Here is a 20,185-nt window from a genome sequence, read left to right on the forward strand (position 1 = left end):
CTATTTCTGGGTTTGCGGAGTCTGTAACCTGAAGCGTATGTAACCTGAAGCGTATGTAACCTGAGGTACCACTGTATTTGAAAAAACGGGCCCCATCTTTGTAACTATTTGCTGGTAATTTTTAAATACAGTACAAATACAGTACAGTATAGATAAAAGAACGGCCTCAAGAGAATGCTTCCTTTTAACAGCCAGCATTATCCTGGCACGGGGAGGCTGTGATAAGGTGCAAACAGGTGATATACCTGTTGAATTTCTGCCTGCGTCGAGCAGGGGCCTGCAGGGGTCACAACCGCCCACCAGGCGGCGAGACGTCCCGCCAGTTCCGCGTCACATGCACCTAAAACGCTGAAACCCGTCCTCGGATGACCCCGCCAGGCTCTTGCATCCATTCTGAGCGTCTCGCAGCGGGAGAAGCTGCATGGCGCCTCCGCTTGTTGTTGCAGCCGCAGCCGCAGCAGCAGCAGAAGTAGCAGCAGAAGTTGCAGCCGCCGTCCTCGGAGCCGCTGCAAGCTTAAGGTAGGTCGGCGTTTCGGGACAGGGCTTGCCGGGCCCTTCCTTGCGCGGCGCAGCACCAGGAGCGGAGCGGAAAGGCGCTGGCAGGGAGGAGGTGGTGGTGGAGGACGAAAGCTCCGTGGGGCGAGTGCGGGGAGTCCGGGAGCTGGGCTTGGGTGGGGCTCCCCACTGGGGAAAGTCTGGGTGCGGGTCTCTCTCCGCCTGCTGCTCCATGATCCTGACACGTCAGTGAGGAAAGGAGCCAGGGCAGGGAGCGTTCCGAAAGGACGCGAGGAAAGGAGACGGAGGGAGGGTTTGTTATATCTCTCGGCTGGGAAGCGCGATGTTGGGCTGGGCAGGAGGAGGTACGACCTGGAGGGAGGGAGCCGTGAAACGCAGAGCTCGGCATGTTGCAAACGGGGCCATTCAGTTAGAAGGCGCTCGTTGCTGGTTGGAGAATCAAGGGGACCCGGAGGTTTGGCGCTGCAGTCCAGCGCGCGCTTTTGTGGCAGGGAGTCTCCTTGAACTCAGCTGGGTTTCCTTCTGTGTGGACTTGCCCAGGATCGTGGTGCAGTTGGTGTCAAAGCCACCGGAATTGGAGGCTGCTTAGATCCGAAACCGTGTTTGCTTCTGTGCTGAGCGAACGTCTTTTTCTCTTGCTTAAACAATCCAACTCAACTAAGGTAAGATCACAGGGCTTAATTTGAGCCCTGGGGATTGTCAGGGTTGAGGCCTGTGGCATGTGGTTTCTACTCTGTATCAGGAAGTTTTTAATGTTCGATATTAAATTATTATTATTAGTAGTAGTAGTAGTAGTACTCCAGAGGAGGGTGAATGCTGAGTTCCTTTATTCTACCCGCAGAATGACTCTGAATAGACTGTTTTACTTTCAAATGTCCCACAAGCACTCATTATATACTAAGTAATGACTGGGTGATTTTCCTCTTTTTCTCTTAACTGGTGATCTTGTATTATTTTGTGTATTATCATCAGCACTGTTACTGTCCTCTTTTTTTGCTCTTAATTTTCTATTACTTTGTTGTTGCTGCTGTTATTCATATCATCGTCTGTTTTGTAATGTAATGTGGGAATTTATGCGGAAGGACTTGGTCACAAGGCATGAACAATATAGGAAAGTGTCTGAAAAGCATGTTGTAAACACTTTTTCATACTTCTGCTCTCAGTTAGTTGCCAGAGAGGTAAATGATTGCTCAAGTAACGTCTTTAGGGCAGACTTTCTGTGCAGGCTCTTTTTTTGTGTGTCTGTTTTATGAAATTGATGAACAGGATGAAGAAAGAGGAGATAATCCTAGAGGAAGCCTACTTTCCATTTGAGTGTAAATATAAGATTACACTGCTGAACTTTAATCTCAAATTTCCTGGCTGTTTGGTTCAGTTAGTGGGCTCTTCTCAGCTTGTGTCTGTTGAGGGACTGAGAGGTTTTACAAAGCCTTGGTGTCTCTCTCTCAAATCCATTGTGTAGTCAACCATGCAGAAGCTTCTTATATTTCTTGTTGTCCCTTATTAAAAGTTCTACGCAGCAACTGGATTTTCTGAAAAATAAGTGGTGGTGGTGATGTGTAAAACAAAGTATGCCCACAGTGATTAAGAAACAAGTTTCTTTCAAAATTATTTAAAGAAATTGTAATGCAGAATGTATAGGACTCTCCACCCTGATCACAGCCTAATCACCTCTGCTTTGACTCTTAGTTACGTATGTGTGTTACTGTGTGTCTGGTCTTTTCTAGAGGGATTTAAATCAACTATTTCCTACTTATCATTATTGGGGCCTGTTTGACATAAACCTGAGCCTCTTGCTGTATTTATTGCAAAATACTGTACATACGTAATTGTTTGCTGAACTACATTTGAGTAGTTGTAAATTTTAATGGTTCAGAGTGCAATCTTCCAGCATCTTTCTGTGCATATCATGAAAGGGCATAAGAGGAGCAGCAAAAATGTCATTTAATATTTACTAGGATGTTTGTTTAATACTGCCCTTTCTGGGATGACTAGCGGTACTAAAGACAATAAACTCAAAATAATAAAATACCAGATTGACACAGATCAGTTTAATAAATATGAATAATCCCAATCTCTCCAAATTTGGGGAAGAGTTATTGCTCAGTGGTAGAGCATGTGTGCTTCATTTAGAAGGTCTCTTGTTCATTCCCTGACATCTCCAAGTAGGGCTGGATGAGACCACCATAGTCTGAAATCCTGGAGAGGCTCTGCCAATCTGTGTAGACAATACTAAACTAGATGGGCCTTCTAGATGGAGCTTCCTATGTTCCTATTCTGCTTGCAGATCAAAAACATTTACCCACTTAACAGCTTCTACAGAGCTGAATATAAAAGAGCTGTTTGATTGCTAACACTCTGAACATTTGTCACTTCCTCTCCCCTTTTAACTAACACAACTAGATCTGAAAAAACTTTTTTCAGCTCGAAAGGGACTTAAGTAAAATAGTCCTATAAAAGGCAAAGGGAAGAGAGATTCTGTCAGCAGCCATATTTCTTTATGAGAAAGAAATGAAAAGATTGGGTCTTAAAGCTTATATTGCCAGATCTGCTGATGTGTCCATACACATGTCTGTAAACCTGCATCTTCTTACACGTGTTCGCAGAAATATTCCTTTGGGGTTGTTTAGTGGACATGAAAGATGCCATTGCAGTGGACATGACTACTGAATACCAATGTCATTTTGCATATCTGGGGCATGTCGTGGCTTGGGAGAATTACCCTAATTTGTTATTGTGAATATATTCATCTGCAGAAAATGGCTGAAAGTACTGGTAAGTAAACATGGCTCCACTGTACTATGGAACAGAAAAGGTGGTTGGTTCAATGCAAGGCAAAACAAAACAAAACAAAACAAAACAAAACAAAACAAAACAAAACAAAACAAAACAAAGGCTATCCCAACCCACTTTGCCTTGAACATAAGCTCAATACAGTTGACTGAATTTTCACTGTGACTTGTTGGGGTACAAATGTGACTGGGTGTGGGAATTTTAAGAGGTGCTTAGTTGCCAGTTGGTGTAGTGGACAGCTTCCTGTACCTGTATGTTGTGAACTGCCCTGATACTTGTGGATGAAGGGCAGTATACTACTGCTACTACCCAGATTTCTTTCTTTCTTTGATCTGTGTTTCAAGTTTTCCTATCCCTGATTAGGCTCAGGCTTATTGTGGATGGACCTGATTCCACCCTGGGTTTCTAGAAACCCTCCATCAACACAGCAGGGAACTTCCTTTTAGAATGAGACTGGCACTTGCTTTCTCACAAGTCCTACAACATGGGAAAATAGCAAACATGGCCAAGAGGCAAGGGAACAGGGAAGAAAGGCAAGGGGTCTAGCCAACGTGAAAAGGTCTGGCTCCCACAGTGATCTCACGGGGTCAGAGTGTATTGAAGAATAAGAATCCTGGAAGATTCCATAAAGTTAAAAATCTTGGGTGTACAGGAGGGGTCTGTTTATAGGAAAATGCTTATCGAATTAGCATTAACTCAAGTGCAAAAAGTTATCTCATTATCATCACAGGGCTGGAAAAAAGCATGTTGCACTACAAAAGGCAGGGTTTGTTTTATATAATAATAATAATAATAATAATAATAATAATAATAATAAATTATTTAATAGGACAACAGAAGATAGGTGTAGTCAGCAGTCACTGGTCATGACATTTAAATTTTCATGCCACAGACTTGCAACAGCCATGAGGGTCATTTTTCCTCTTAAGCATGATATGATTATCTAAACTGTGTTTGTTGTAGGAATTTAGCTTTTATTTCTCAGGTAATGCAATTGAAGCTGCTTCATTTAATTGGGGAAGAGTAGGCTTGCTAGATGAAATCTGCTACTTGCATGAGATAATTAATGGGCAAATTAGAGGCATTACCTGCACAATCTATGGCTTGGTTCTGGGTGTGGGGTAATAACTAGGCAAATATGTGTACAAGATCTATTATTTTTTGGGGGGGTGGGTAATACTCCTTAACTACTGTGAAGAGGATTTATGGCAGGAACTGCTAATAATTCTCTTAGCTTAGGCTTTCTCCTGTTTCTTTGCAACAGGACCACCCTTGTTCAGAGCAAGCTGAATTACACATACAGTCTTGAGGCACATGAAGAGTTTCAGTTGGTAACTGGCTTATTGAGTCAGCATATAAGTCAGCGGTGGGAAACCTGTGAGCTGCCAGATATTGGTGGACCACAGCTCCCATCAACCTTTCGGACATGCTGGCTGGGAATGATGGGAACTGGGAGTTTGCCAATATTTCCCCACGGCTGATGTAAGTGTTCAGGATTATGTGCTCCAAGCCCTCTCAGTCAGTGTAACATTAAAAAAAAAAAAATTCTAGAGTCAGAAGGCATCTCAGAGGTTGTCTAGTCCAACCTCATGTGATTGCAAAAAATCCACTGGTACAGTATCCATGCTGAAATAGCCATTCAACCTGTTTGGGTATTTCAGAGGTGATGCAATGGCCTTGAACTTTGATATGTTGCTGCCATGTTTCCCTTCACTCCCACACTATTTCCACATTGCTGTTTGCCTCATGCAAGCAGTTGTCTCTTGAAGACTACTTCCAAATTTATTTGTCTAGTATATGTCATCTCTCTCTCCCTCTACCTTTCTCACACCCCTTCCACTGCCCCCAATACTCAGGCAGTCCAGCCTTTGCATAGGGGCACCTAGGCACAAATGGCTTAAGGTATGGATATAACTCTGTCTAAGACTGAGCTGTGCAAGGAGAGCAAACTTATCCCCGTTAGATTATTGTTTACCTATGGTAAATTATCTCTAGCCAGTTCTTGGAGAATGAGGTAATCTTTCTGCTCTCTAGGAGTAAACACAGCATTTACCTCTTTGTAACATCCTCCGAAGGAAAGAGTGATTTACTGGGAAGTGTTACATATTTTTCTTTTACTAAGAAGACTATACAGTAGGTGGAGGTGTTGGGATAGATTCTGACCAGAGGGAAGTCTGAGAGCTCTGGTTTCCCACCATCTTCCTCAGCTTGTTGTAAATATGTCTGATCAGGAATATAAAATTTTTCTGTTTTCTAAAAAAGTTTTTATGACATTTCTGGGAACAGAAACAGAGCCGAAAACACAGAGCTGTCAGAACTTGAAAAAGAGGTAAATAAAAATTCCTGTAGTGCCAGGGGAAATTGTCAACTTGCTCTGTTGCATGCAGTCAGGGCGACACTTCTGCTTTGGCTGGCACCCGGATACCCAGCCAAAGAGTTTTCCTTCCACATGTGGCTGAACCGCACAATTTAAGCGGCATGCCCCAGGCTCCTTTAAATCAAGTAGAGGACTGTAAGATAAAAAGGCTGCATGTGAATACACATGATGGAAATGGCATCTTCTGAATTCAGGAGCCAGTGTGGTGTGGTGGTTAAGAGCACGGGTAGGCAACCTAAGGCCTGGGGGCCAGATGCAGCCCAATCGCCTTCTCAGTCCGGCCCGCGGACATGTTTTTACATGAGTAGAATGTGTCCTGGTTAAGAGTATCAAACTAGCACTTCAGAGACCAGGGTTCAAAGCTCCACTCAGCCATGAAGCTCCCTGAGCGACTTTGGGCCTGTCACTGCCTCTCAGCCTAACCTACCAGACAGGGATGTTGTGGGGAGTAAATGAGAAGGAGAAACTTGAGCTCTGTGAAGGAAAAGGTGGGATGTAAATGCTAATAAATAAATGTTGTAAGGGATGTGGTTTCCATGGCAGCCCCCCCCCCCCCTTTGGCTTTGTAACTGCTATATTTAATTTTATGATTAGGCTAGCCCTGAAACCGTGCAGATTTTCTTTCAATAACTGTATATATAACATGAGTGAGACTTGCTGCCTGAGGAGAAATGGGGTATGGCAACATTATTGTATGGCGCTGCCAAGGGTTTGCCTTGGGTTACAAGAAATGGTTCTTGTGCACAAAATTTAAAAGAAAACTGAGCTAATCATCACAATCTACTATGATAGATTAAAGAAATTTTAAAAAGACATTTAAAAAATAAATAATAAAGCCCTTACTGTTATCTTTTTATATTTCTTTAAATTCATTTAAAATATTTGGTATATGATACTGAGATGAAACAAGTGGTGCATAAAAGTTCAGTCCCCAAGTGGTCAGTGAGGGGGAAAGACCTGCTGTGCTCCAATGAAAGTGGTGTTACAGAAGAATACAGGCTACTTGGTTCATGTTAATTGTACCTAGTAATTCTAGGCAGAGGATCCTGTTTTTCAGTTCAGTGATTTCAGATGGCTATTTCTATCTAGCAGGGTATTGTCTCCTGCGGTATTTCGGTGAAGACTTTAGTCTTCACACATCACAAAATCAGGTGTTAAGCTGAGAACATAATGCTCAGTTAACATGTAAGCTAAGTCAAACGGAGGCTCTGCACAAATGAGCAAATATTTGGTGGACTCACAGAGCCTGGTGCTACTGCTGCTATGCCTCGGTGTTGTTGGGGTTTTTTGGTGGTGGCAGGTTGTTGCTGTTGTTTCTTTCTAGTATCTATAGTTTAGATTTAATTGTGATTTATGTGTAAATTGTTTAGTTTGGCTGTGTATTTTTAAAAATGTTATATTTATTGTTTATGACTACTTTTGTTATGTTGCATTTTGCATGTTGTAAGCCTCCTTCAACATGGTTTGCTTTGGAAAGGCGGCATACAAATAAAACTATGTATGTATGTATGTATGTATGCATGCATGCATGCATGTATGCACCCAGGGCAAAGCGATGGTTTGACTTAGCATTACATCCAAACCTAGAGTTGTGGCTTGTCTCCCTGAGATGAACCACAAGGAGTAAAGGCCCTGGAGTGTGTAGAGTGGCACAAACCATGAACAAGGTTTTGGATGTAACAGTAAACCAAATCATGGTCATTCACACAAACTCATGGTTTTGCAGGTTGCATGTGAACTGGGTCCCTGTACTGGGCTGGGAGCAGTGGGTGCTGTTCATGAACCCTGTCTAATCCTTCAGCTTTGTGATTTTACTATAACATTGAACTGAACTGATTTGTAGAGGAAGGCAATGAAAATATTTGGTGTTTGAGGTAAAATCTCTGTGTCCTCTTCACTGTCTTCAAGTTTTGGCATGTTAGCTGCTTGCTCTCCCTTACTGTTTACTGTGCAACAAGCAAAGCAGGTGGGCCATTGTATGAAACTGCTCTGAGAGGCAAGGTTTTCTTATTGTTCTAGCAATTCATCTTCTGAATAAAATCTGCTGTGGCTTTAAGCGGACCTGGTTCCGAATTAGGGTTGCTTTAGTCTTGGACTTGCCTCAAACCTGGAAGCCTGCTTCCTCCACACCCTTAAATATGTCAGTTTAACACTTGGGGTTTTAAGGCATTCTTTTCAAGATTTTGATTGCACACCTTAGCATTTTTAAACACCAGGGGTCTGTAGTGGCTGCTTGGGGAATAGGAGGAGCCTGATGGGCATAGCTGTTCTCACTTCCTTTTTTTTTTTTTTAATAATATTTATTAAAGTTTCGAAAATGTTACAAAAATGAAAAAGAAAAAGAAAATAAAAAATACAAAATACAGAAAAATAAAAACAATTAAAAACATTTCAATCTTTCCATGTCTTGTCTTTCATTTACTTGTTTCCCTGACCTCCTCACACCTCCCTTTTTTGTATTCTAATTCAATTAACAGTTTCAGCAAATCCTTTCCATTTTTACTTTTATCTTAATAATTTATCTTAATATATTGTAACTTTACATTCTCACCTATTCATAATCCAATTTTACCTTATTCTATAACATTACTGCTAAAAATTTGCATTACTTTGTTTAACCTTAGCTTGCCATAAAACACCTTGAAACTTAAAACTTAATGCTTATTTATACATAACTCCTTATATCATTTCTACTAAAGCAAGACAGTTTCATTCCAACATTTTCCCTAATATTCATTAATTTTACACTAATTCCCCAAATTAAAATTTTTTCTTTATAGACTTTCCAATTTTTATCCAACGTCCCTTTTTCCTGGTCTCGGGTTATGTCAGTCCTTACTGTCCATTCCATTTAGTCCATCAACCTGGTAGTCTTATGTCTGAGGCTCTTAAATCTCTTCCATGCCCCTTCTGCAGATCTTCTTCTTCTTGTTTATACTCATTGAGGAGTAGGTCTCTGGGGGATTTCAGCCCATAATTATCTCCATCTCCCCTCATCAAACCAGCCCATTCCCCACAGTCCCACTCCCCACATTCATCAATATAATCCAAAAAATATTTAACAACATATTTCAAAGTCCCTCCAAGTTTAGGAGCCTCCTCAGCTCCAGACTCCCACTGGCCCATTCCAAATTCAATCTTCCAAAACAACGGCTTATGCTCCTGCAGGGCCTCAGATCTCTCCATTTGTATTGCTTGAGGTACCATCGCAACCTCTTCCATTATCATCTGCCTTTGCATTTGCACAGTCGAACCAGTTTCCCGAGTTGGTCTCTGTATAATTTCTGTGTCAGTATTCCCTATTTGTTCACATTCCCTGACTACAACAGTCATCAAATCCAACTTCTCATTCATCAAATCCATCTTCTCGTGCAGCTGCTCCAACAAAGCGCTCGTCTTGCAGAAAGCAAGCACCAAGACTTCCTCCAAATACATTTTTATTCAAGGTCGCTGTCTGCTTCCACGATCTTAATCTCGCAGCTGTGAAGTCCCAAGTAAACTGCAGCAACAATTTGACAAGCTCCCTCTAGAGGAGACAGTTTCTATTTGTAACCGCCTTTTTAAAGCATATCCAACAAAAGAAAGTTACTTTCAATTTTCAAGTATTTTGTTTCTTTAGAATGCAAAAGGCAACATTGGAATCAATTTGTTTCTCTTTTTTAGCTATCTGTCAAAATGATCCATTCACAGTCAATGGACGTCTCAAACAATTTCTGTCTCTGACACCCCGTTCCCAGGTTTGAGACGGTGGAAACTTATTTTTCTTTACTCCCTCTCCTGCAGACTTAAACAGTCAAGTTGGGGATTTTAGTGGTTATAAATGAAGGAAATTTCGACCTTTACAAAACAATTTTCCAGGCTATTAGCTTATAAGATTTTTGCTTCAGTCTATTTACAAAAAGCGGAAGGCGGACTTCCTGTTTTGAACCTTCCCGCTTCGATGCCAAATTAGGATGTTTCTTGATCCAATTTTCCGTTTCTACTCACGGGTACTTGTTTAGAGTCCAATTGTCAACAGAAAAAAGTCAGCGCTCTCCGGCGATGGCTATGCGGCTTCCCTCCGTGAAAGTAGCAATCAGTTCGCAGCACTGCGCCGCTCACCCTACTTCGCTCCGGAGCCCCAAAAGGTGCTCTGCCGAACCCCACATTCCCAGGCTTCCTCCACCTGGGATTTCTAGCGGGTCCCCGCCTTCGCCGCGGCGGGAAGACCCAGTTTCCACGGAGCCTGTTCCTCCGGCGGCGGAACTCCGCCATTCGCCGATGGCGCTAACCCGGAAGTCATAGCTGTTCTCACTTCCTGCCTCATATGTCAATGGAATGGCATCCTGTGTTACCCCTGGACACTGTTCTCTCGTCCTGCAGTAAATATCAAGTATTGTATTACAATACAGGCCCTTGCTTTTTTGGCTGAAACTCTGGGGCAATGGTTAATGCAGCCCCACCTGCAATGGCTCCTCCAGGGCCCATATGGACTCTGCAGACAAAAAGCAGTGAAGAGGATAATGAGTCTAGCATGTAGAAATTATGGGAAAGGTTGGATAAAAGTTTGGATTTCTGGTTGGGAGCTGCATCTGAATCGCCAAATGAGCAGGGCCTGCTGGAGTAGAGAAATGGGCTGACAGTAGAAGGATGCATGCCAAAGTGGGTAGGAAGTCCTTTTCAACGTCTTGTGTGTGTTTAAGCTCCCTCCAGAAACTTAAGATGTATCACACCCTTTCCTTGGTGCCTACATAGCAAAGATGTGGCAACTAAAAGGATCGAGGAAGCAGTTAAAAATGTGTCAGTGCATGCATGCCAACTTCAAATCCTGTTGCTCTTTGGGTTGGGTTGCAAATGAATTGTGGTGAGTTTGTGTGTGTAAAGGAGAGTGAGTATTTATGTAGGTGTTGCTATACTGCCCTTCACTATACTACACCAGGTGGTGCACAACATATCAGAACACATCAATGCAGAGTCTTAAAAATGATTAAAACTTCAGCACAAAATAGAAACAGCGTAAACTAAGGACTCATCCACACTTCTGCTTGTTCTATGATTTCTAGGCATGGGTCTGAGAGGTTTTTCTTTTCTCCTACTGCTTTCTCTAGGAAAACCTGCTGTTTACCACTGAATCAGAACAAAGGTCAACCCTCAGGACAAAACAAAGACCTCTCAGACCCATGCCTAGAACAAGTGCAAGTGTGGATGAGCCCTGAAATAACATAAAACAGCAGAGGGTATGATAAAAAGCTGCCCTCAGAAATACTACACCTCTTCACTTCCCAAAGCCTGGCAAAAGAAGCATGTTTTCCTCACTGAGGTGAGATGTACCCTGATGGTTCTGAAGTTTTATTGAAATAAACAGGCAGCTTGTCAACTAGGTATGCAGTGACACAGGTTGCAATGACTATAAAAGCTTCCTGCTGCTGGAAGCTTGCTACTACGCCGGCGCATTTGGTTTTTAAAAGCAACCTATAAGCTATTGTGGATTATATCTAAGTATCTAAATGTTATCCAATTTTCCAGGGGAAGGAATGTGGAACATTAAGATATACACAGTAAATCATTTGCCCAGAGGACGTATTTGCTGCTGCCAGCTGAAAACTGAATCTGATTAATCTACAGTGCTATTTTTAATTATGTAAAAATTGTTGCTCCTCTACTTCTTCTTTTTTCTGTTTGAACCCCGACAAATTTCTTGTGGAAGAGGCAGTTGTTGTCTTACTGCCTCTGTCCACAACCTCCTTCATTGTAATTTTAGTTAGTGAAGACAGGAGATGGCTTTCAGGTAAGTGGGCTCTAGACAGGAGTGTAAGTAAATACTTAAGTAGCTTACAGTGGGTGATATCCAACATTAGTCATACTTAAAGTAGACATCTGAAGGCAGCCCTGTATAGGGGAGTTGTTAATGTTGGATGTTTTATGCTTTTATATTTGTTGGAAGTGTCCCATAGTGGCCCAGTCAGATGGGTAGGGTACAAATTATAAAAATGTTATTTATTATTATTAGACTAATTGAAATCAGTGGGTTTCAGATACTTAGGTCAATTGATTTCAGTGGATCTACTCTACATATGGATTTTACCGAGGGGATTTACAAAGCACTAACACAGCTGTAGAAAGAAAAGAGCAATAGGACATCGACATTTTTCTGTAATTTACTGAGTTGTCAGGAAAGCATTTTTAATCCGTAATAATATTCTGCATTGCACTTGAACCGCAGTGTGTATAAAGGGGAAGGGAGGAATTGTGACTCCATTTTTAAAAGAAGGGTTGTTAGTACGTTGCATAGCAGATGAATAGGATTCTTCATGCACTCATCTGCTGCCAAACACTGATGTTATTTGAAAACAAAGACTTTCTTCAGAGCAAAGTTTAGGCTGGCATGGCTATGAATCCCAGAATTATTTTACATTTAGATGAAAACAGTGGTGCCCTTGTACTTGTAGAGTGCTGGAAAGCTGCTCATCCCCAAGTCAAACCCTGGTAAGCAACTCTTTTTAATCTTGTTTGCAAATCCGCTGTTCTCCTGGTAGATACTGAAAAACAAACTTGAAAGTTAAAACTAAATTTGGGCTAAAACTATTCGAGCTTATAACAGAAATTGACAGTCTCCTAGGCTGTGCAAGTTGATCAGTCACAGACAATTGCATTCATGCACAACTATGGCTGCAAAAGTGAGAAGCAGGTATGTTGAGTGTCCAGTTTCTGCATGTGTGTGTATTGGTATAACAACATTGAGGCAAGGGAGTGAGTTATGCAGCCATCTGTTTAGGTGAGAGCCAAACTAGACATGGAGAAACTGTGTTAAAACACCTGTTTGTTCTGTTCATCTATAAAGTGGGAATGGAAGTAGCCTATGCTTTGCACCAGGGATGGGGAATTTTTTTTCCAGCCTGGGAACCACATTCCTTTCTAGGCAACCTTTTGGGAACCACATGCCAGTGGTGGATTGGGCCAGAAGCAAAAGCAGGCAGAGCAACAAATGTTCATCTTATGTTGGTACAGTAGGTTCCTTTCTACACAAGAATTCATGACAGAGTTCAAGGGCACATTCAAACCAGGCAAAAGCATTCAAGGCCAATGAGGAGTTAGGATCAGGGAGCAGTGATGCGGCCTGCCCCATCACTGCCCCTTAGTTCCACTATTTATATGGCTGTCAGAGTTGCAAGTATGTCAGATACAACATGGACAAGTTAACTTCAAGGATAGCAAATAGGATTATAACATGATCCAACAGCCTGACTTGCATTTTGAATCACCTGAATTCTGGATTTCAGTATATATTGAATGGAGCTTTCTCCCTTATAAATGTATGGGCATCTAGTTTGGCCCTACATTAATAATACTGATTTTGGAGTGAGCCTTTAAATTATCTGTCTTCTGTTCCTAATCTGCATGTGAATTTTGACTTCTTAAATATTAAAGACGGGTTGGATATACTAGGTTTGCTAGGCCAACCTTATAAATTGGGAACAGTAGGAAGCTGAGGAAGTTTCCCCCTCATCTCATAGCATGAGTTGAAAATGCAAAATGGATAGGAACTTGCAACAGTAGACTAAAGAGGTTGAATGGGTTGCTAGATTATCAGCTCATTGGGGCTGACACTGTCTCAAAGTGATGAATAGTCACTCCTTAGTGCAAAGGAGGTCTGATTAGATCTATCCGGAGGTATTCAAGTACAGCTTGACTTCATTTATTGTAAAGGCCTCATTTGTTATATTCTGGAGTAAGATTTCCTTATCACCTTGTTTTGACTCTGATGGCATTTCTTGGCAATGCAGACCTATTTGGAGATGTTTGTGGAATTTCAGTGGTTGCCCTACAGGGCTGGCATAAATTTCAAGCATTCTCATATTTTACTTGTGAAGCGATATTCAGAGTGGATTTGGGGAGTAAAGAGCTATCTGTGATACCAAGATAATGGAAAATCCTACTAAGATGTAGCATGCCTCCACAGAAGCGTATTTGACCACCATCTGCGTAATTCATAATTACTCTAACACAAAGTTCAGCCTCCTAATGTAATGGCATTTGGGGCATTGAGGGTTTATTTTTAGTGGAGTAACTGTTTTTTTGACAACAGTTTTTAGAAGATGGATTCAACCAGGAGGTGTAGGGAGCTGAGATCTTGCCATGTTGAAGCAAACAAATGGCTAATTACCATGGCCAAAGGCCAGTTAGCTGTGCCTTTGCAACATCACCATCATATCAATATGGTCATGAGAATGAACTTTCAGTATCCTTTTATAACTGTCTAAAGCAAATAAGCCAACCTTTAAAGTTTCTGATCTTTTTGGAAAGCTATATATCTTTAAAAAATGATCTAAAACTAATTATCATTCCCTCCCCCCACAGATTCCTTTTATTTAGAATTTCTAGTACACAGCTGAGCATTAAAGAGAGAACCATTTTGTTACTATCATAAACTCAATAGGTTGCAAGATTTCCTACTTACTTTTGCATTCTTTTTGGTTCAACTTAATTTTTCAAGTTCAAGTCTGAGCATATCCAGACTTGACTACAGTTTGGCATCTTCTCTGCTACAGTAGCTGTAAGCTTCTGTCTTTTTATAAGAGAATATTATATGCGAGATAATTAGGTGCCAGATTGTAGGTCCTCAGTTTATTCTCTTTGTTTCCTAGTTCTGCTGTTTCCTAGTTCTGCTGGATCTCTCAGCGGCGTTTGATATCATCGACCATAACATCCTTCTGGACCGTCTTGAGAGGCTGGGAGCTAGGGGCACTGTCATACAGTGGTTCTGCTCCTTCCTCCTGGGCCGTGTTCAAAAAGTGGTGGTGGGGGATGAGTGTTCAGACCCCTGGGCTCTCACTTGTGGGGTGCCTCAGGGTTCTGTCCTCTCCCCCATGCTTTTCAACATTTACATGCAGCCGCTGGGAGAGATCATCAGGAGGTTTGGGCTGGGTGTTCATCAGTATGCGGATGATACCCAGCTCTACCTCTCTTTTAAATCAGAACCAGTGAAGGCGGTGGAGGTCCTGTGTGAGTGTCTGGAGGCGGTTGGAGGATGGATGGCGGCTAACAGATTGAGGTTGAATCCTGACAAGACAGAAGTGCTGTTTTTGGGGGACAGGAGGCGGGCAGGTGTGGAGAATTCCCTGGTCCTGAATGGGGTAACTGTGCCCCTGAAGGACCAGGTGCGCAGCCTGGGAGTCATTTTGGACTCACAGCTGTCCATGGAGGCACAGATCAAATCTGTGTCCAGGGCAGCTGTTTACCAGCTCCATCTGGTACGTAGGCTGAGACCCTATCTGCCTGTGGACTGTCTCACCAGAGTGGTGCATGCTCTGGTTATCTCCCGCTTGGACTACTGCAATGCACTCTACATGGGGCTACCTTTGAAGGTGACTCGGAAACTACAACTAATCCAGAATGCGGCAGCTAGACTGGTGACTGGGGGCGGCCGCCGAGAACATATAACACCGGTCTTGGCTCCCAGTATGTTTCCGAGCACAATTCAAAGTGTTGGTGCTGACCTTTAAAGCCCTAAATGGCCTTGGTCCAGTATACCTGAAGGAGCGTCTCCACCCCCATCATTCTGCCCGGACGCTGAGGTCTAGCGCCGAGGGCCTTCTGGCGGTTCCCTCATTGCGAGAAGTAAAGCTACAGGGAACCAGGCAGAGGGCCTTCTCGGTAGTGGCGCCCGCCCTGTGGAACACCCTTCCAGCAGATGTCAAAGCGATTAACAACTACCTGACATTCAGAAGACATCTTAAGGCAGCCCTGTTCAGGGAAGTTTTTAACGTGTGATATTTTATTGTATTTTTGCTTTCTATGGAAGCCGCCCAGAGTGGCCGGGGAGGCCCAGCCAGATGGGCGGGGTATAAATAATAAATTATTATTATTATTATTATTATTATTATTATTATTATTGTAGACTAGAAATGCGTTGTTGTTTTTTTTAAAAAAAAGAAGTAAGGGTGTGAAGTTTTTTGTTCGTTTCATTTTATTCTTGGTAAGTTATGATGAAATGTCCCTCACACAGGAAATAAAGAAAGAGAGATTTCTTCATGAACTAAATTCTCTCTCTCACTACTCATTGTTTTGGATCTATCAAGTTCTCCCCCTCCCATTTTCCTTCTTTTATTTGTCCATCATATGATCCCTAGAGTTACACAAATTATTTTTCATGCCTGAAGTCTACTGTTTGTTTTAAAGTGATCATGAGAGTTGGTTTACATTTTCCACAACTGATGTTTCATAAGTTCACACTACCCCATCTCTGTGTGTTACAGATAACTCTGTAAATATATCAGTCACTTCTCCTGAGATGAAACAGAGGTGATTTCAGAGCCCTTTAATGAACAGGAACACTTTGTCCCACTTTTATCTTATTTCAGCACACTAGTCTTGAGCACACGTGAGTTACTTCTAAGAGTGATAGTAGCATGACTGTACCTTGTATCATTAGAAGCTGTTTAAAATGTGTGTTGATGTAATATTTGCTATTTGATACATTAATAAGTCACGATCTAAACTCAAAGTGCATGACTAACTCTGAGTACCCCACCCAATGGGGCTTTTAACTTAATATTTTCTTTTTAGAAAAACCACCCATACTCTCTGTGCTTTCTGGCAAATAGGCTTTTGAAACTTAGAAGTCTTAGTTTCTAGAGGAGTAGCTGCATTAGTCAAACTTTAACGTTTCAGGCATTTTCTGCAATTTAACTGTAAACTTCCCAGATCCCTATGACACCAAGCTTTGAGGCTACGTCAGTTTATTTTTTCACTGTACCTGCCATAATTGGTGGGGTGTTGAGGAGGTCATAATAGATTGGTTAGGTTGTTGTATCAAGACCACCACCACCCCCCAAAAAAATTGGGAGTTAGCTACCCCTGCTTTAGGCAGAGCTAAGTACCTCTCTGCACTGGAATTGTAGCCACAAGATGGCCTACCAAACAAATTTTGGCTTTTTACAATGCCTACGTGAAATGATTGTGTTAGTGTTCCACGATGCACCATCTCAGTTTTAAATCTAGCAGTATCTTGTCATTGACACATAGTAATTATATAGTAATCTTTATGGTAAAATTACTATCCCCAGGCAAATGGTGCTTGACTGCAGTAGAAGCACATGTGGTATTTATGGGGTGGAGTGGGGAGTATTTTGAAAGTATTATATAAGTGCTTACATGAGGTCTATTTCTGTTTTATAAAGAGCAGAATTCTCTTTGTATTATGGGCCACACAATTCTGAATTTTGTAGAAGATCGTGCATTTAATACCTTGCATCATATAGTACTTGTTTTGCTTGTTACTTCAGTCCCTAAAATTTATTAATTTTCCCCATTTCTTTCTTGCCTTTTATGTATATTTTACAATTTATTTTAGTCTCTTTATGGCAGGGAGTAGGGAATCTGTAGCCTTCAGGTGTTGGACCAGTGGCGCCATCTCCAACATTGGGCCCAACCTCTGTGCATTGAGTGAAGGTCTCAAGGGAGAGCAGCATTCCTGCTCACAGGGAGGAGCTTTCATGAGTACAGCCAGCATCCCTTTTCAAAACTTTACTGAGTGTACGGAGCTTGGAGCACAAGAAACACTTGAATGTGGGAATCTGAAACCCATCTTTACAGCTCATGAATGTGCCTGAGTGCTACTGCTCTGATTAGAGACCCAGCCATTGTAATATTTGGAACTTGTCTTGTAATTTAAGTCTTGTCTTTAATTCCTCTGTTTCAGCTGCAAAGAAGAAAGCATTAGCACTTACTTAAATTTCTAATTTAGGCATTGTGTTAACAAGCAGGAGTGAAGGTCTGGTCACACATGACACCAGAACTGAAGAGAGACATAATATTTTTAGAGCAATGGGTCTGATTTGGGAGCACCCTTGCCATTTTTAAATCCTATTCTACCTCCAGGGCTAAGTCCTTGGGGAGTGGGGACAGCTTCGCATGTTCTTCTCAGATGTTCTTTCTGCCTTCACCTTAAAAGTGTATTTGTACTCCTCTCATTTTTCAGCATATGCTGGAGCATGGCCACTGTGAGACAGAAGAAAGGCAGCCATTTAAAAAACGACAACTGTAAATTCATATTCCCAATATGGCTGCAGAAATGCAAAACAAACGAAAAGACACGCAGCTTATAGTTTTATGTGAAAAGATCATGGGTTTTTAGAAACATTAAAAACTAAAATATATGCACCCTGTTTAGTAGAAGAGGCAAGTCAGTTTGCTTTCCCTTGTGTAAACTGAGCTGCTTCCTTGCTTGCATTGAGGGGACAGCTTTGAAATTGAGGAGCACTCTGTGCATGTTAGATGATGTCTTTATAGCAGTGTAGCCCTAAAGCCTGGCTGATTGCTGGCAGCTGAATTAATCAATAGTTTCACTCCTATAAAAGTGATTTCACAGGAGACTTCTGATTTTACCTCTCCCCGCAATGGACGTGCTCTGTGGGTGCTCCGTGTAGGAGCGATTGTTGGAGGGATTTCTGGGGCTACGCGACCCCTAAAAGACCCTGAGCCGAAATATATCCAGCAGCGTCGGAAAGGGACCTCAGTATCTACGCCTTTTCGGGCGAAAGAACAGGGAGACCCAGACGCATCAAAGTGATTTCACAAGATCAGCCTTCACTTAGCAGGCACTTTCCAGATCTTTTTGCAGTGCAGCTTCTAGTGGCCTCAGCCAGCACAACTGTGCTGAATGGAGTTGTAGTCCAAAACATCTGGACGACACCACCTAAGGGAAGGCTGCCCAATATAATTTCCTAAGTGCTGGAATATGCATGTCAAGTAACTTGGAGCAATGGTGCTTCCTTTAGAAATACAGAAACATTATGCAGTGTTATAATACTGCATCTTCTAGCACATAAGACCATGTGGTTTTAGTTTACTCAATCAGTTTCCTACCCTAGAGTGATTCTTCTTACATACGCACATCATTTAGTGAGAAACAGGAATGAGAAATATATTTATTATTTTGTGTATGTTCGGTTTCTGAACGTAATTCGTTCCAGAAAACCGTTCGAGTTCCGAAACATTCGAAAACCGAAAACTCAATACAGAAGCTTCAGAACAGAAAAATTAATACGAATAAACTCAATAAGGAAGCCGCTTTGGAAGTTCGACTTCCGAGGCGTGTTTGAAAACAGAAGCATTTACATCCGGGTTTATGGCGTTTGAGTTCCGAAACATTCATCAACGGAGGAGTTCGAAAACCGAGGTTCCACTGTATTAGCAAATTTGATCAAACTTTGATAACAGCTAAGATTTTCAACCAGAGTTACCGTATTTTTTGCACCATAACACTCACTTTTTTCCTCCTAGAAAGTAAGGGGAAATGTCTGTGCATGTTATGGAGGGAATGCCTACGGGTGGCATGCCTATGGATTTTCCTCCTCTAAAAACTACTTGCGTGTTATGGTCGGGTGCGTGATATAGAGCGAAAAATACGGTAAATGTTGCAAAGGTAGGTTTACGATGTCATCTTTGACAAATGTAACCAGTCTTCTCACAGGTGAATGTATTAGTCACAGACCTCACAGTGCTCCCTGCTAAGCTGAATTCATTAATATAATTTCAAGAACGTGGTTTAGAAACTGAATACCAAAGAGAGGGAATGCATCAGAGAAATTAAGTGTTTTATGCTCAGGATAATGCCTACTGATTTAGCAGTACATTATTAGGTACTATGATATGCACAGTGTTTGTGCATGTGGAGTGGTGGTGGTATGTAATTGTGATGAGAGACTGTTTTAAACTGGCATTCTAAGTTAGCATTCAACTGCTTCATTTTTCCGCTTCACTTTAGTTAGGGTGATAAACGTTGGGAAGCTAAAATTCTGCACGTGTTCCTAGATGGATAAGGAACTGCAAACAGGTGGTGTATGCATGTTTTCCTGAGTGGAAGAAAAAAAAACTTGATTGAGAAACCAGCAATATTCATGTGAAGTCCCAAGCAGGCTCCTGGCAATTGTGCCAATTGTCTGTTCAGATGGGAGAGCACAGATGGCTTCACCGAACCATCTATTCTTCTCTAAAAACAGGATTGATCCTATTGCCAACTGTTTGGTGCTGCGTGCTGCTGTTTTCTGCAACAGTGCTCACATTCCTCTGCTTAATTGTGCCAGAAATACTGCTGATAACTAAAAGACTCAAACTGATGCGAGAAAATATTTGAAAGCATAACTCCTCCTTTCCCTTCGCTTTCCCACTTTCCCAACTTGTAAAAGTAAGGGAGCTTGGCTAGAACCCTTTGTACCTGATATGCTAGTTCTCTAAATGCAGGACGTTAAAAAAAATCAACCCCATCAAGGAAGCATTTAAAACTGCCATCAGTCTCTTCTGTGACCCAAAGTAGTCCTGTTCTAGCTAAGACCCCCTGAACCTCAGGAGATATTTTGGTGCCAGAGAAAGCAGCTTCTAGGGGCAGAAGGGAGTGGGACAGTCACGTTCCTCCCATACACATCTGGATCCAGCCAATTCTTTCTGGGGGGGGGGAAATCCATGTTTATTTTAACACTCTGTTCAAATAAGCATGCTTAGAATTGCAATCATATTTTC

General features: G+C 41.9%; 1 protein-coding gene across 6 annotated transcripts in view; it reads left to right on the forward strand.

Annotated features, from left to right (window-relative positions):
• Nucleotides 1-336: 336 nt before the first annotated feature.
• The window catches only part of LOC307221032 (serine/threonine-protein kinase Sgk3), a 55,363-nt gene continuing 35,514 nt past the window's right edge, over nucleotides 337-20,185 (forward strand). For 4 of the 6 annotated variants that reach the window (XM_079985169.1, XM_079985166.1, XM_079985171.1 and 1 more), the window contains exon 1: nucleotides 876-1,178. The gene's annotated coding sequence lies outside the window, so the exon portion shown is untranslated. The other 2 variants (XM_079985167.1, XM_079985168.1) reach the window with 2 other exon arrangements.

This window comes from Podarcis cretensis (genome assembly GCF_951804945.1).
Source record: "Podarcis cretensis genome assembly, chromosome: 7".
In the NCBI taxonomy this organism is placed as follows: domain Eukaryota; kingdom Metazoa; phylum Chordata; class Lepidosauria; order Squamata; family Lacertidae; genus Podarcis; species Podarcis cretensis.